Source organism: Periplaneta americana, chromosome 3, assembly GCF_040183065.1.
Source record: "Periplaneta americana isolate PAMFEO1 chromosome 3, P.americana_PAMFEO1_priV1, whole genome shotgun sequence".
In the NCBI taxonomy this organism is placed as follows: domain Eukaryota; kingdom Metazoa; phylum Arthropoda; class Insecta; order Blattodea; family Blattidae; genus Periplaneta; species Periplaneta americana.
The window spans coordinates 1,897,702-1,915,029 of NC_091119.1; the positions used below are offsets into that span (position 1 = coordinate 1,897,702).

Genomic DNA, 17,328 nt, shown 5'->3' on the forward strand with positions numbered 1-17,328 from the left:
GTTACGTCTCTCTCGCCAATCTTTAGAATTCTGGAACGTAATGGGGCGCGTCTTCTTAAAGTCTGCACGTTATTGTTCTCCAGTTGAGCGGGCAGACTAGCTACAGAACAAAGCCACTAATGGCCACTGCACCGTTCAGCAACACTGTGCTGCTGTTCTGTAAAACGCACAGCCCCTTTCTTATCCCTAATCGATCAAATTCCTGGATAATGATCCGTCACTAATTCAATCCTGTATTGGCACAAACGTCTACGCCCATCACAAGAACTCCTCTCTCTCTCTCTCTCTCTCTCTCTCTCTCTCTCTCTCTCTTCGTCTCTCCTAGTGACAATACTAATCTCGATAATTTAGAACAAGGGATGAATTTTCTGTTTCAAAATTGTTATTGGAACTTGTAAAAAAACTAATATTTAATAGAGAAAACCTGCAAACTTTAGTGGAGTTGGGGTGGATTTCCTAGGTCAGCCGTGGCGAAAATGTGATCGTGCGCCGAGACACTGTGTAACCTGCAACGTGCATAGCACCTATGGAGGGAGGCGGACACCCGAAGGGGAAGTGAAGCAATGTCTGACTTATTAACGGATTTTCATTTTCCTTACGTCAAGCACTTAAATATAGTTTTATAGAGTATAAGATTACAAACTAATGTTTAGTACGTGTAACGAAGAAAGAAATGAACAAGAAAACATAGCACACATTATCACAACCTAAAATTAACTGTCTTCAGAATGTCTCTGCGACAGAGTTTCAAAATCAGGAATTATGTCACTTACTGCCAGTCGTAGTTGATCACGAAGGTATTTGTCTGTCAGTCGTGATCTAAATTTGGTTTTTACTATTTTCATTGTTGAAAATAATTTTTCACAAACGTGAGTTGTAGCGAACATGGCTTCAACAGAGCAAGCGAAAGAAGGAAGCTTCGGATATTTATTTTTTGGCAAAGATTTGAAAAGTTCAACATTTCTCAAGTTCTTACATCTAATTTTCATTCTAACATTACATTGTAAATCTGTGAGTTTAAATTGAAGACCTAACCGCATTATTCGTACATCTGCTGAAAAAGGATCGACGTACAGAGATAATAATAATAATAATAATAATAATAATAACAACACATTTTTCATGAGTGACTTGTAGTATAATGCCGTTTTATGTTATACAACCGTTTTCCTCGTAATACTCGTGAACATCATACATTTAATATTCTCACCATATTGTCAGCAAAAAAATGCGTCCTCCCATCCTACTTGAAACTTTCGTTTTTGTAGAGGTACATGGTTTCGAGAGAGACATTGCGACGATACGCCACTCGCAGGTCAGAGATAAATACAAATGGAACGGAGTTTGACTCCAGTGAGTGAGAGGGTGGGAGTTGGGGGAGCAAGAGACATGCACAGCTATCATTGCGAGCCACAATGTGCTCGTGAGTTACATTTTCGCCACGGCTGTCCTAGGTTAATCCTATTTACCACATCATCATTTGAGTAAAGGTGTCAAAGTCACCGTCGCTCGGGTCCTTGATACCCAGCACTTACTCACCGAGGGATTACTACAGGACCAGTTATTTGCGCTAAAAATGTATTAATACAAATCGATTTTAAAAAATCTATTTAATTTCAAGGATATTTCGACTTTAAATGTGACATGATGTCAAAGAAAAGGATGTGAAGAAGAAACGGAGGAAGAAGAGGAGAAGAAGAAAGGAATAAAATTAGAATAAAACAGGGAAGAAGAAGGAATAGAATGTAATGAAAGAAAGAAGCAAGTAAAAAAGGCGTAAAATAAGTATCTTAAAAGTATTTATTTCAGTCACTGACTTCACAGCATATGTTTAAGGTGCTACACCTTTACATTACATATTTAAAAGAGTATGAACGTTTTCGTTGGTCTACGCCAACATCATCAGATACGAAGTACATTTCAGCAATATCAGTGCTCTCTACATGATATCTACAAGTACAAAACATATTTAGTGGCATGCAAAATGAGACATATTAAAAACCAACATTGCTGTGATACACATTGACATTCAATATGACTGCCTTGATTGTCACTTACTTAAAATACACGTATAGATTACAAAAAAATATTGATTTACATATATATATATATATATATATATATATAAATGCAAGTCTTCACATATGAGATAATAAAATGACATGATTTAAAAAGCGATAAAAATAATAAAATATAAAACTAAGATAAAAAGTATCATGGATATGAAGAGTTGCAAAAATACAGTAATTACATTTATTATATTCCTATTTCTGTATATAATATAATAAATGTAATTACTGTATTTTTGCAACCCTTCACATCAATGATACTTTTTATCTTAGTTTTATATTTTATTATTTTTATCGCTTTTTAAATCATGTCATTTTATTATCTCATATGTGAAAACTTGCATTTATATATATGTAAATCAATATTTTTTGTAATCTATACGTGTATTTTAAGTAAGTGACAATCAAGGCAGTCATATAGAATGTCAATGTGTATCACAGCAATGTTGATTTTATAATATGTCTCATTTTGCATGCCACTAAATATGTTTTGTATTTGTAGATATTATGTAGAGAGCACTGATATTGCTGAAATGTACTTCGTATCTGATGATGTTGGCGTAGACCAACGAAAACGTTCATACGTCTTTTAAATATGTAATGTAAAGGTGTAGCACCTTAAACATATGCTGTGAAGTCAGTGACTGAAATAAATACTTTTAAGATACAATATAGACTTCTCTGAAAATTAAAAATGAATTGGAAAGTAAAATAAGTAGACAAAATGCGAACTGGAATATAATGGAGTAAAAATGTAGAAGAGAGACTTAACAGCCGAGTGATGTTGATAAAGCGTCGTAAAATAACCTACTAAAAAACAGCAAGGAGAAGAGAAGTAGAAGCGTTCCAGCCCAGGTGGATGTTATGGAACTTAATTGCAACAATTCCCGGTAGCAAGCTAATTGAGATGCCAGATGGATTGCACTTGCATAGCCGCTCGACTCAGAATGCTGAATAAAACATTACATTGCTAGATAAATTATCCAGCCATCAGCATTTTGAACACTCGCCAGGGAGGAAACAAAAAACGATCACAAATTCCGAATAACCGACTGACAGGCAGATACTCTGCCCCCCCCCCCCGCGAGTTATAGCGTGAGTGACACCCCGTCTGAGAGCGTTTTCATGTTGAGATGGGGGTTGCCGCGCTCCCGCCAGTTGTCAACGGCAACACGGTTCACAACCCCGAGCGAGCCCAAACAGTGTGCGACTCATCATATTAACTGAAACCCTTACCGCACTACACCATGGTAAGTTAATTATGGACAACTAAATGCTTCAGCAGTTGAGGAAATCAGTTCTCAAATTACTAACACATCATCATCATCATCATCATCATCATCATCATCATCATCGTATTATTTCGCCATCGTCAACGCCAGCGCTCTGAAAATCATCATAATCTCCATTCTAATACTGCGTGTCCAGTTCAAAGTGTGTCATGGCTCGCTGTATGCCGTCATATGGCTAGCCGATGAGCCTAGAGCAGCCGTGGCGAAAATGTGACTCACGAGCACATTGTGGCTCGCAATGATAGCTGTGCGCTTCCTACCTCCCTCAACCCCCACCCTCTCACTCACTGGAGTCAAACTCCGTTCCATTTCTATTTGTCTCTGACCTGCGAGTGGCGTATCGTCGCAATGTCTCTCTCGAAACCATGTACCTCTACAAAAACGAAAGTTTCAAGTAGGATGGGAGGACGCATTTTTTTGCTGCCAATATGATGAGAATATTAAATGTATGATTTGTTCACAAGTATTACGAGGAAAACGGTTGTATAACATAAAACGGCATTATAAGTTACTACATGTTACTGATGAAACATTAAAAGGTACATTATTATTATTATTATTATTATTAATATTATTATTATTATTATTATTATTATTATTATTATTATTATCATCATCATCATCATCATCTCTGTACGTCGATCCTTTTTCAGCAAATGTACGAATAATGCTATTAGATCTTCAATTTAAACTCACAGATTTACAATGTGATGTTAAATGAAAGGCAGATGTGAGGACTTGACAAATGTTGAACTTTTAAAATCTTTGCCAAAAAATAAATATCCGAAGCTTCGTTCTTTCGCTTGCTCTGTTGAAGCCATGTTCGCTACAACTTACGTTTGTGAAAAATTTTCAACAATTAAAATAGTAAAAACCAAATTTAGATCACGACTGACAGACAAATACCTTCGTGATCAACTACGACTGGCAGTAAGTGACATAATTCCTGATTTTGAAACTTTGTCGCAGAGACATTCTGAAGACCGTTAATTTTAGGTTGTGATAATGTGTTCTATGTTTTCTTGTTCATTTCTTTCTTCGTTACACATACTAAATTTTAGTTTGTAATCTTGTACTGTATAAAATTACATTTAAGTGATTGACGTAAAGAAAATGAAAACCCGTTAATAAGTCAGACAGTTGCTTCACTTTCCCTTCGGGTGTCTGCCTCCCTCCATAGGTGCTATGCATGTTGCAGATTACACAGTGGCTCGGCGCACGATCGCATTTTCGCCAAGGCTGGCCTAGAGAATTCAATCTTCCTACACTTCCGCGAAGGTATTACCTATGTGCCAGAGAAGTTGCCTAGCAAGTACGGCGTTCATTCTGAAGAGTACGTACCGATACGTACGGTAACGCCTGTAGTGGCAGGAATGTGAACTGTTTAGAAACATGTACTGAGGTGAGTTTTTTTCTTACTGTCGGGATATGGCGAGAGGGTTAAGACGATTACTTACGTATTTGTTGACATTAACTTCGACGGTCAACATGGACACGGAGCATTTGATTTGTGTTGTGGAATGCTGCCGTACGCAACCGATGATAACAAATACCCTGCGTACGACTTGGCCGCGCAAAACACAGTTCGAAAGAGCACACAGACCGTGCAGACCGCCATCTGTTGCTACGACGTTCAAGTTATACCGTACACGTTCTCAAGTTCAGATTGAACGCCTTGAATATTAGGCAACTTCTCTGACATAAAAGCTGAAACTCGCTTCAAATCGCTGACTCACAACAGTGACGTCATGACACACTTTGAAATGAACACCCAATATTTTCGTTATTCGAATCAATAATTTTCATCGTCGTCGTTAGTATCGTAATGGTATCTATCGTCATTATTGCCATCGTACTTATCATCATTGTTGTATAGTAATGATCATCGTTATCATGGGCATAATCTTTGTCGTAATCGAAACAATCCTTATCGTTAACATAAATGTAATTATCGTTAACGTACGCTAATCGTAGTTACTGGTAGGCCTACTGTAATCGTTGCCACCGGTATTGTATTTTGATTGTAGTTATCGTTATCGCAGTCGTTATCGTTGTAGAATAATCGTTACCGTTACCATAATCGTCGTCCTCGCTATCGTATCGTTGCTTTCGTTATCATAATTGCCGTTATCGTAATGTTCGTTACCATTACCGTTATCGTAAATTCGTTACAGTTACTGTAATCGTTTTCGTTATCGTATCGTCGGTCCGTTATCATGATTATCGTTATCGTAATCGTCGTTACCGTTACAGTTATCGCATAACTCGTATTCGTTACCGTAATCGTCGTTTTCATTATCGTATCGTCTGTCCGTTATCATGGTTATCGTTATCGTAATCGTCGTTACCGTTACAGTTATCGTAAACTCGTAACCGTTACCGTAATCGTCGTTTTCGTTATCGTATCGTCTGTCCGTTATCATGATTGCCGTTATCGTTATCGTAATCGTCTTTACCGTTACAGTTATCGTAAACTCGTTACCGTTACCGTAATCGTTTTCGTTATCGTATCGTCGGTCCATTATCATGATTGTCGTTATCGTAATCGTCGTTACCGTTACAGTTATCGTAAACTCGTAACCGTTACCGTAATCGTCGTTTTCGTGATCGTATCGTCTGTCCGTTATCATGATTGCCGTTATCGTTATCGTAATCGTCTTTACCGTTACAGTTATCGTAAACTCGTTACCGTTACCGTAATCGTTTTCGTTATCGTATCATCGGTCCGTTATCATGATTGCCGTTATCGTAATCGTCGTTACCGTTACAGTTATCGTAAACTCGTTACCGTTACCGTAATAGTTTACGTTATCGTTCCGTCGGACCGTTATCATGATTGCCGTTATAGTTATCGTAATCGTCGGTACCATTATAGTTATCGTAAAGTCGTAATCATTACCGTAATCGTCATTTTCGTTATGGTATCGCCGGTCCGTTATCATAATTGTTATTATCGTTATCGTAATCTGGTTACCGTTACTGTTATTGTAAACTTGTTACCATTGCCGTAATTGAAGGGCTCAGAGCCATAGTAGGCCAAGTGCCATTTTCATGAAACTGGGAAAAATTATGATAAAGTTAAATACATAAAATAATTCATTGAATGAATATTAATAAGTAATTATGAATTTAATATATAAAAAAGGTAAATTATATATGACATAAAAAGGAAAAACATTTATTTTGCCTTAATTATAACTTATCATGAAATTGCACGTATTTCAAAGTCTTGGAGTTGGCCCACTATGGCACTACAATTATCTTGCCTAAACAAAAATGTGCTAGTGGGCCATCTCCAAAAGCTGTCTCAGAGCCCACTTTTCCATTTCTAAATTTTCGAAAAACTGCTTCTAGGTTATTTAGAGAATAACGAAATTTAATTTTCACTGCTTTAGCTGATTCGCACCTCAGCCATTTAATTTTCATCCATTGGACCTTGTTACCATCTGTAGTGCCTTTACACACCAAAAAATTGCATTTTGTAATATCTTTGATATTAAGGAAGTCCGACTGTTCCACTTTCTTTACAACAAAGGCTTTTTTTCTCCTACAGTTTTGCATTAAACCCTCATAATCGTCTACGATAGAGAGATTTTTGGCTTTGCCTTTATCTGGCTCAATAGGGAGGAAAGAATACCCAAATTATAGAAACTTACAGTCTACTTCTTAAACTGTGAATGACGGACAATGGAGACTCAAAATGAAGCTATGTACTGGTTTCTGTTTTGTCCTCCACACGTTATTTAATATACTGTTAAGTGATTTGCTCCAGTATTTACAGTTTTAAGGTATGACAATAGATACGATCCCACTTCACATGCCCCCTCTGATCAGTGTTTTCTCTCCACAAATAGCCTAACATCATGTTCACAGTTATGCACGCCAACGTTTTATATGCAAATTGAAGAACATCGTTTTGCATACTCGAATATTAGTGTATCGTAAAAATAAAAATTAATGTTTACCATAGGTACACATAGGCCACATTTATTTATTTATTTATTTATTTATTTATTTATTTATTTATTTATTTATTTTTATTGCTAGTAAGTTTGAAATGAACACAAGTTAATAAATACAATGAAAGATAAACTAGCCCACTCCTGAATGAGTAAGACTCGTGCTCAGGAGGGGATTCCAATACAGACAAAAATAAAATTAAAATTGAGAGTGAATACAGATTGAAAAGTGTTTAATATGTTTAAACCCAAACTATAAATCCAATACAATTTTTTTTTATTAATTTGGAGAGGATTCGTGGTTGAAATAATATTGGAATAAAATTTGTTTAATAATCTGGGACCTTGACTCATGCTATGATAAAAAGCTGCATTGGTTTTACATTTTGGTTCAGACAAACGCAGAGAATTCATTTTTTTAGTTCTATATTTATGTATATACCCTTCAAAGTTATTAAAATTTCTATGAAAATATTTTAACAAAATAAAATAATACATTTGTTTAATATTGAAAACTTTGAAGTATTTAAACAACAATTAGTTGGGTAATCTTTCTGCTTTTTTTAAACAAATTTTTATAGAGATAACAATATAAACTCGTTTCCTGGTGCAAAAATTCGTCTTCTTTTGATATATATAGTCTATATATATGTTCCCTCCTGTAAAAATCAAGGCACTATACCCCTATTGGTAACACGGTACTTCAAGCATAGCATGCATGATTCAAAGTCACTGATAGTGCGTAATTAATGGTATTTTTTTTTTTTTTGCAGGACGAAATGTTGGGCATCCTGTAACATCATTCAACTTCAGCCCACGGAAGAAATGAGGAAATTGAAGGTAGGATATCTCACTCTTCCTCAGTAACTTTTAATAGTAACCACAATGCTATATTCGTTGTCATTCATATCATCTTATTTTCAATTCAGAACTAGCGGAAATGGCTTCGCATAGATTTCCACTTCGTAGACCTGTGATTATCTTCCTAAATTTCTTTTCACACGAACCTCTGTGTTCCTGCTTGACAGTGAACACCGCTCCACACGTCGAGAGAAGAGGTCGAGAGCGTGCTCGATAAGAAGAAATGAAAATTTAATTACTGTACTTCATTTGTTAATAATTGCAACAACAGCGAGTGTCCGGAGTTGGACCTGTTACCCTAGTAACCTTCGACAATTGAGCTCTAATTCAGATATCTAGGGTACTGCTATGCTGTTACCACAGACCCCCCATGAAGGTGACAATAGTCTGAGACAATATATAGCAGCATTGCCCTATATGCTCCACTAATTACCTTACGATCACCGATTAGCATGCGGACGCTAGTTGTAGTGGCGAGTGATAACAGGTCACACATGACAGCTGCTTAACCTTCCGCTACACCTCAAGATGCATACTTTCTAGGTTATTTGGTACTGTTCGCCCAACAAATAAAGAGACCCCAAGCGGAGTAGCACAACAATTTCCCTCCCACTGTTTCATCTTTCAAGTACCGGTAACGGTAGTCTCGAACAGCTTTTCATTGAAATGTCCCCTCGCTCTCGAAGTCCGGAGTCCAGAGATGCAGAGAGCAAACCGGAATGTTATCATTAGACGTCAGATTATTAGGGCCCACTCACAATGGAAAGTAAGCGCAAACGTACTGGATCCATTCACAATGACTTACATAAACATTAAAATTATATCAGACGCTAACGCCAGAGTTTGCAAACTCCAGGCTTTCATAGTCGCGTTGACGTGATTCGGAAAAAAACACTATCGCACTGCACAGGAAGAACTAATGAATGTCGCGTTAAATTGGATTCATTAGACGAGAAATTGATCATTTAGTTTCAAAGGCATCGTTATCCTTATAATAAAAACACAATTATATAAAGATAATTTATTAAGAGAAACTAAATATGGAAACAAATAGGTTACGAATTCAAATCTGTAGATATATTTTAATTATAAGACTACTAATACAGTATCATTTTATTTTAAGAGAAATGTAGCTAAACTTTATAGGTTACAATATTATTAATATAAAATAGTTTCACACTCCATACAAAACACTTCACTAGTCTCTTCCTTGCTTCTTTTCCCAGAGGTCCGCAGAAGATGCTCCTTTTGTTATTAAAAGTTCCCTTAACCATTGCTATCCTCCTTTTGACTTCCTGGCAGCAGCTCATGTTACTGCTTATAGTACACCCCAAGTATTTGAAGCTGTCCACTTGCTCTACTGCCTCATTTAGAATTCGTAAGTTTACCTTATTTATTTCTCTTCCTATGGCCATGGTCTTCGTCTTGTTTGCATTTATCTTCATCCCATACTGCTCACAGCTGTCATTTAGCCCAGTAGCATATCATTTAGGATCATCTCCCCTTCTGCTAATATCGCCATTTCATCAGGAAATATGATGCAATTTATTATCACTCCACCCATGTTCTGAAAACAGTTCTTCACTAAATCCTCCAAGTAGATATTGAACAGGGTAGGTGATAAAGCGCACCTTGACGTACTCCTCTCCCTATTTCGCTTCCTTCTGACATTTCTTCTTCTATCCTGATTAACTCGATGCTTCATATAAAGGTTACTGAACAGCCTCCTATCTTTCCAATCCACGCCAATTTTCTTTAGGATCCCCATCAGTTTATTCCAATCCACTCTGTCAAACGCCTCTCTAGATCCACAAATATTATATACACTTCTCCTCTAGGTATCTTTCACCTATTGTTCGTAGCAATCCAATTGCATCCCTCGTACCTTTTCCCATCCTGACGCCAAACTGCTCTTCTTCCAACTTACATATATGCAATACATTTTAACAAGGGTACTTAACGACCGTGTATCAAATGCGAAGTTATCTAACGTCAATAGAATACCGATTGGTGATGGAGAAAACGTATAACTTATTTGTGACAGGACACTAAAGAGTTCCAATGGCTAACCCAACATTCACCTTACAAATAGAGAAAAAGTAAGGAAAAATGCTAGCCAGATAATAAGCGCGACCGGGAATCGAAACAATGCCTGCGCACTGCGAATCAGGAGAGCAGCGCCTTCCCTCTGAACTACGCCGCTAGCGAAGAAATCTTTTACATGGAATCAACAACTTTAATTTGTTCCATATACTGAGAGCTTATTTAAGCATAAAATCCACCATCATCTGCTCGCGTGTCTTGACTCCAATGGTACACACAAACCCACATGATGAAATAGTTCAAAATACTGAATATTAATGACAGAGAAATGTCCAACATTTTACTAGCTATTTCTTTCTCATTATACAATTTATTATTTAACAATTCAATACCGGCACCGATGATTGGTTTTATAATTACGCCGATGTTTTTGCTTTAAGCGTTTAATGAATAACAAATAGAAATAGTAATGGAGTTTAATCTGAGGGGAATTGAATTTGACTGCATAACATTATGATTCAATTATTCCATTTATACTTTCTTATACGGAAAACTTTACCCTATGTGACGTACAGAATATTTCATCTTTAGACCATGGCAACTAAGAAGATTTTTTGTTGTTATTAATTCTAATTTATGTACGGCTTAATAGAGTGATCTGAATTTTCATCATTTCATTATCAAAACAGTGAAGAACTAAACTTTTCAATGTTATTTTCTCCATTTATTAATCCATAAACAAAATTATAGCCTACAGCAAGAATTTATATTTGTTTTTACAGTGCAGTTTCACGTAAGTAGTAACACAAATTCTTTAAACACGCTGTATTAACTGAATTACTCATATGTGCACTAAAAAATTCTGTCTTCTACACTGATAAGTAGTTAAGATTCCAGTTTCTATTATTACTTTCTCCATGTTCAAAATTAGAGAATGTTGTATTAAAGTAATTCTACACTTCCAGCCCGTAATAAAGAATTTACAGATGCTTATGACCATCTTATCACTATGTAATTTTGACATAAAATGTTTAGAATAGAACAGTTGTCTAGAATATACTACTACTTACTACTTACTGGCTTTTAAGAAACCCGGAGGTTCATTGCCGCCCTCACATAAGCCCGCCATTGGTTCCTATCCTGAGCAAGATTAATCTATCATCATATCCCACCTCCCTCAAATCGATTTTAATATTATCTTCCTATCTACGTCTCGGCCTCCCTAAAGGTCTTTTTCCCTCCGGGCTCCCAACTAACACTCTATATGCATTTCTGGATTCGCCCATACGTGCTACATGTCCTGCCCATCTAAAACGTCTGGATTTAATGTTCCTAATTATGTCAGGTGAAGAATACAATGCGTGCAGCTCTGCGTTGTGTAACTTTCTCCATTCTCCTGTAACTTCATCCCTCTTAGCCCCAAATATTTTCCTAAGCACCTTATTCTCAAACACCCTTAACCTATGTTCCTGTCTCAAAGTGAGAGTCCAAGTTTCACAACCATACAGAACAATCGGTAATATAACTGCTTTATAAATTCTAACTTTCAGATTTTTTGACAGCAGACTGGATGATAAAAGCTTCTCAACCGAATAATAACACGCATTTCCCATATTTATTGTGTGTTTAATTTCCTCCCGAGTGTCATTTATATTTGTTACTGTTGCTCCCGGATATTTGAACTTCTCCACCTCTTCAAAAGATAAATTTCCAATTTTTATATTTCCATTTCGTACAATATTCTCGTCACGAGACATAATCATATACTTTGTCTTTTCGGGATTTACTAGTTGTCTGGAATATCCAATTATTATTTAAAGGGGCACTGAACAAAAAAAAAATATACACTTTTTTTTTCATATGTTGTAGACGACAGGGAGCTGATGATAGCACCGAAAACCGCAACTCAAAACATCTAATGGTTCTCAATATACGAGCGAAGGAATCTTGTCCACCACTCCTGCTGACGTCACACTGCCGCACCCGTGGCTTGCGTTGTTTAATATCGAAGCTGCTTAACACTTTGTCATGTAAAGAAGAACGATAATTTTCGCGATTTGGATATGAATTACAGTGAATGCAACATGATTAATTAAAGTAAGGATGGAATCGATATAGTGCGGCGCGGCAGTGTGACGTCACATGCATCTCTAGTATCCACGTTCAGAGGTGTGTTACTTGGAAGCCATTAGTCTTGCTATGCGTCATTGTGTGTATAATTAAAGGCATGATCTTTAGAATATATAATCTTTGAATGTGACTTTTAATTCAATACGTAGCCTACACCTCTTCAAGACAAAGACCGTAAAAACGCAAGGTATCCTTTATGGTGCTAGTTAACCCAAAATTTTGCACAATACTTTGCAAGGTAAGATTGAAATAGTACATTATGCAACGAGCCTATAATGGTAGTAATTAAGACGTGAGTATGTTTGTTTATGAAACGAGCGCAAGCGAGTTTCATAATTTTCATATGAGCGTCTTAATTACCATTATAGTCAAGTTTCATACGACTTTTTATGCTCGATCATATTTCTAACTTGAAATTATTGATAAGTATTCACGTTATTCTTATCTGACTGGGGAGCGGAACTGACCTTGTGCAATATCTCGTAAATTGTGAGATGTGCGCAGACGCGAAAGTATTGATTTTTTTCCGAGAAAAAAATGTCATTGACCTTGATATAATCTAGAGAGTAAAATAAACATTAATCTTGATATAACGTTGAAATTGATTTAGACAATGAAAAACGAGATGACAAATTGAATTTATTTGAATATTATTTACAATTAACGCTAATTATTATAGTAACAGAACATAACCTTCTGCGACAGTATTGGATTTCCAGCCCCCGTGACGTTTCGCTAGTTGTCTTTCGTTTGCATATCTGAGAATAATCGATACTTGCGCTTTCATATTGCTACAATGGTGTTTTCTGACTGGTGGAACACCTGAACTTTAATGAATAGGTGTACTTTAATGACGTCCATTAAAGGGCTGCTACCAGATGTATAATTACTACATTTCGGCATGGTCGAGCATAAAATTAGTAATTATATTGTTACTTCTTATTAACTGTTGTGAAACTAGTAAATCATATTTGTTAATGCAGTTCGGTAAGATATAATTTCTTATCATGATTTCTGATTAATTACGACATTTTCTATGTTTTTATTTTTTATAAGGGATTGGAAATTCCCTCTGTTAATAATGTACGGTACGCGGTATAAAAGGCATCAGTCAGAAATGTGTGGTTTTGAGTTTTGATTTCTGTGAATACAAAACGTTTAAGTCTACTTCTTTGAAATGGTATGAAGGGCATATGTTTATCTTCTTTCATGATGATAAAAATCATCACAATAATTTTGGATCTCATTTCAAAGTCTGCTTTTGCTCTAATTAAAAATTACAATTTTGTTACTTATACCCTTTTCAGCACGCAACATATAATTATCAGTGTTTTAATAAAATTTATATTTTCTCTTTCAATCAAATTCAATTAAAAATTCAAAGACTATAAAAAATACATTTAGAAATTTTCACAATGCTTACAGACATGCCTTCTCTGTGTCTGTCTGTCCATATGCGCTTATCTCTCCAAATTGCTCGAGTTGTTGGAAGGATGTAGTGAGAATGTACGAGTTAATTCACCGAACAATGATATGCATCTAGCCTAATATAATTTAGAGAGTTCTTGAAATTTATATTTTCCCAGCCATTCATAAAATATTTTGATATGATACCTCTTGCACAAAAGGGGAGATCTATAACTGAAACTTGATTAATATATTTCAGTATTATCTGTATTTATCCTGGTAATAATGAACAGTTTGGCTTGTAGACATTTTGTTTTTCAGCATTAACTTCCCATGATTGTACGAGAAGATTCGAAGAGAACGGCAGTTACGTAGACTTTCGGCTCCCCCCTACTACCAATAATGCACAACACAATGTCAATACGGCGGTTGCTGTCGTCTGCGATATATCGAACTTTTCTGTTGATTTTCGAGTTCGTCATTTTTTTCCGGTTATTATATGCTTATTTAAGTTGTGTTAACTCTCGCTAAGTGGTTTTATATTTTATTTTTATTCGTCTTAGTATTTATTTTATTATTGTAAATATTTTTGTTTTATCACTAATATTATTATTATTATTATTATTATTATTATTATTATTATTATTATTATTATTATTAATGAATTGTTTTGTATTACTATCTTTGTATCTCCGTCACTATTATTCTATTATTATTATTATTATTATTATTATTATTATTATTATTATTATTATTGTTGTTGTTGTTACTATTATTTTATATCATCAACATTATTATTGAACCCTGTAAAATTTATGCAGACTACTGGACTATACCCGAGCACGAGCATATGCTCATTTCGGGTATCTATTCATATGTATCATTTCAAATGTAAATTGTAAATAAATTTGAATTTGAATTGTAGTAATCTATAATTATTAAAACTGAACGTCGGTTCCAAGTAACCGCCGAATAATTTGCACTCTATCCGTACAGCCTATGTATGTTTTAAACTATATTAAATATTACAGTAGATTACATTCGCACATATACTCTGTACTCAGCACGCATGTTTCGTGCCGATATAATATCTTATCTGTGTATGAATTCATAGCGATCTATGCAACAGTCTTCGACATAACAATACTATATTAAAAATTATACTAAAAACCTCAAACTACAAATGCTATACGTGTATACTTTACTTACGTATTTCACACGCAGCACGCATAGATCCAACACTTGTATTTCAGCGCGGAGATGGGGAATGAGCGAAAACTGTTCCATGCTTCCAGTAACTCTGTAACAATGAGCAAAATATTAATTATGGAATAAAATAAATTATATAGACAGAAAGATTTACTCTTTAATATGCATATACTTTAAGTTTGTATCTTTTACAGGTACTGAGTTCTTTGCATTTACCGATATTTGGTGTGGTGACAAGAATAATTTTTTACAACTTAAATTAATTTTACATATCCAAAATCTATATTTAAGGGTATGTGTACGTGAACGACCACAAATATTATCAGAAAATGCAGGCTCTAAATTTCTAAAATTTTATAAGAAAATGAACTCGCAATTGGACAAAAATTACAAGGTGCCATAACAAGACTTATTAGAACTTAAGTACCTAATAAAAGTATAAAAAAGGTTACTAATAATATTTTTCAAACCAATTTTATCACAGTATTAAAAAAAACAAACAAATTCTGCAGTTACGTCATTTGGTAACCATAACATTGTTATGATCTCTCTGACATCTTTAATATTTCTCCTGAATGTAATAAACACTTATTTCTGAACAGTAGACTATACTCAGACATGTAGAGTTGTTTATTTTAATGCAACTAATTTGTCATTTTTCCTATATAAAATATATTAAAATTTACATAATGTTTTGTGACCTAATTTTTCTATTTTCAAATAAATGGGCATTATTGTAGTCTACCTTTTACATAAATGCATGTTAAATCAGTGTACAAAATTTCAGAATTCTATATCTAATGGTTGTACAGTTTTGAAATAATATGTCCGAAAATTTTAAAATTTTGGAAAATTTAATTTAAAGTAAAAAATGAATTCTTAAAAATATTATCAGTAACCTTTTTCATACTTTATCAGATATTTAAGTTCTACTAAGTCTTGTTGTTGTACCTTGTAATTTTTGTCTAATTGTGAGTTCCGTTCCTTATAAAATTTTAGAAATTTACAGTCTGCATTGCATTTTCTGATAATACTTGTGGTCCGTCACGTACATATACCCTTAATTTCTTGCAAGAAACAGTTTTGTATGAAAATTATTAATCAAACTGTAGCATAAATAGCAAGAGCCACTGCAATTTTTACTATAGATTCTCTAAATGAGAACCACTCAAATCAAAAAATGTTCCAAACTATCATTAAAACTGTCAATTGCCTTCTCCACTGTTACACGTTTCATCTGTTATGTCCCATCTTTGATTCTTTCTTTCACGTTTTCAATATTTCTTTCTGTTTACATCGATTCACCAAGGACTTCAAGCACTCCTATACGGAGAAATCAAACGAGTTGAGGTCAAGTGATCTATCCGGCCACTCAATGTGTCCCCTTCTTCCGATCCATTTACCATCGTTCAGAAAACCCATTACTGCTCCCTTCAAACACGCGGGAACACCATGTTGCTGGAAGCAAATGTTCTTCTGAAGGACACCGACAGACAACTGTGTGGAAGCTGGAATAATACAACGATGTAAAAGCTGTGAAGAATATATTTTCATCTACAGAAATTGAGACAATTTTGTTGTTTATGCCGCATTAAACCTGTCCATACATTGACTTCCTGAAGTTCTGCGTGTATCCTTGAGCTATCCAATTCGTAGCCCTATTGTCAAGAGACCATAACCACAGTTATGACGATTATGAAGAAAATATTTTATCTGATGTGTGTATCATATTACTACTACAATTGGTCGCTTATCGAGCTTTATCTTCGACCTCGTTTGACATTGTCCCCCCTCCCCCATCTCTTATTGTAATATGAATTCGGTTACGTCCATTTTCGGCTCCCCTTCACAATCTCTAATATTCCTTTAAAGGAAGATAAGCCACTTGGAATTTAAGTCACAGCCTATAGCAGTGATGTCAAAGCAAGCGCATTTTTCTGACCTTGACGTCGTGCGCGGGCAGCAAGCACTAAGTATGGAAAGAGGAAGGGTTGTGTATATGAATCAACCTGTTGGATTAAGAAAACAGTGGTGCACAAACTTCAAACGGAACGTGAAATTTTATGTCGTTATTTTTATATGGCTTCTTTCTGTTTAATATTATCTATATTGTCTGTAAAACAAAAGTACTAACACTGATTTCTTAATATTGCACTTGTATTTTAAATCTTAATAACATAATAGAGAGTTAAGAAGGAATACTCACTTAAATTCCATAGTAGTATAATATTATACTGTATTAAGTGGATGAAACACATCATTCATAAAGAAAGTGATATTCCAAAGAAAGAGATTGAGTATGACATGATAAGTTGGAATTGATATTGATGGTACCTTTAGCCTTACAAAAGTAATCAA

At 35.1% G+C, this 17,328-nt stretch overlaps 1 protein-coding gene across 1 annotated transcript in view; it reads left to right on the forward strand.

Moving 5' to 3' along the window:
• Positions 1-17,328, forward strand: part of LOC138695751 (allatostatin-A receptor-like) — an 865,724-nt gene that overhangs the window by 640,903 nt on the left and 207,493 nt on the right. Inside the window, exon 7 of the transcript XR_011331188.1 lies at positions 8,094-8,160. The gene's annotated coding sequence lies outside the window, so the exon portion shown is untranslated. The remainder of the gene's footprint in view (positions 1-8,093; positions 8,161-17,328) is intronic.